A 1,208-nucleotide genomic window follows, 5' to 3' on the forward strand; every position below is an offset into this window, starting at 1 on the left:
GTACCGGGAGATAGAATATAAAATTCTTCCTCTTCCATTTTCCAGTCTGTCTTTACCATAAAAAAGACATAATTCCTGTCACGCCCCGCTTCCCAAAATACCGGGGAATCGGGACGCGAGCAAGCCCGCGACGTATTAGACTGAGAAGAGATAAGTGCTAGACCCCGTCTTCTCAATCTAATACGCTAAGCGTCTGGAAATAAAACAATACGAAGTCACAGGTCCCCGATCACAATAGCAAGAATATAAAGACAACTCAGAACAAGGAAATATCATATCACAAACGGGATAACATCCGAGACATAAAATACGGGTCAAACATGCCCTTATACAAATCTGAACAATGAATACTAAAGAAATGTAAAATACAATGATCCGACGAAAAAGAAATGCTACAAAGAAACTGAAAGGAATGACTAAGCTCCGACTTCTTCTTCTGCTACGTCTGCAAGGTACTCCTACTGAGAATCATCTGGCTCCTGGAGATCTCCAAGCTAGACCTGTTCTTCCTCTAAATCTGACGTACACCAGAGAAAACAGGTGTACGTCAGGTGCATGGCGCACGGCAAGACCCGACCCCACAAGGAAAATAGAACAACGAAAACCAAAACGGAAACGATACGATAACAGAAATAAAAATAGAACATGTGATGATAGTAATAACAATAGAGGCGTGCAACTGGAATACTAATAATCATACGAATCCAAAAATCAACCAAGTAACAAGATCATGCAGGTAGCGATCAGAAACCATCCAAGCAACAAGATCATACAATAGATAGAATTAATATTTAAAAATCTACAACGAGAGACGTAGTACGTCGAGCGAAATAATCCAAACAAGGAAACCCTCATGTATATACAATATGTCTCAAATTATAGATAATTAAATATTAATCCTGATCTATGTATGAAAAGAACATAACTAGTCATCCTATCACAACTCACTGGTTCACATCTCACTAGAGTCAAGGTTCATATTCTCGGATAATCGATTGTTCACCAAATCATTTACGTACAACTTTTCACTATCCCCCTCAGACCCACGCCAGCGCTACACAAGAATATCGCTTGTGCGAGCCTGGAAATAATCAATAATCACATATCATATCACCTCAGACCCACCCCAACGCTACACAGGAATTTCGTTGGTGCGAGCCTGGAAATAATCAATAATCACATATCATATCACCTCAGACCCACCCCAA

This window comes from Asparagus officinalis, chromosome 2, assembly GCF_001876935.1.
Source record: "Asparagus officinalis chromosome 2, Aspof.V1, whole genome shotgun sequence".
Classification (NCBI taxonomy): Eukaryota; Viridiplantae; Streptophyta; class Magnoliopsida; order Asparagales; family Asparagaceae; genus Asparagus; species Asparagus officinalis.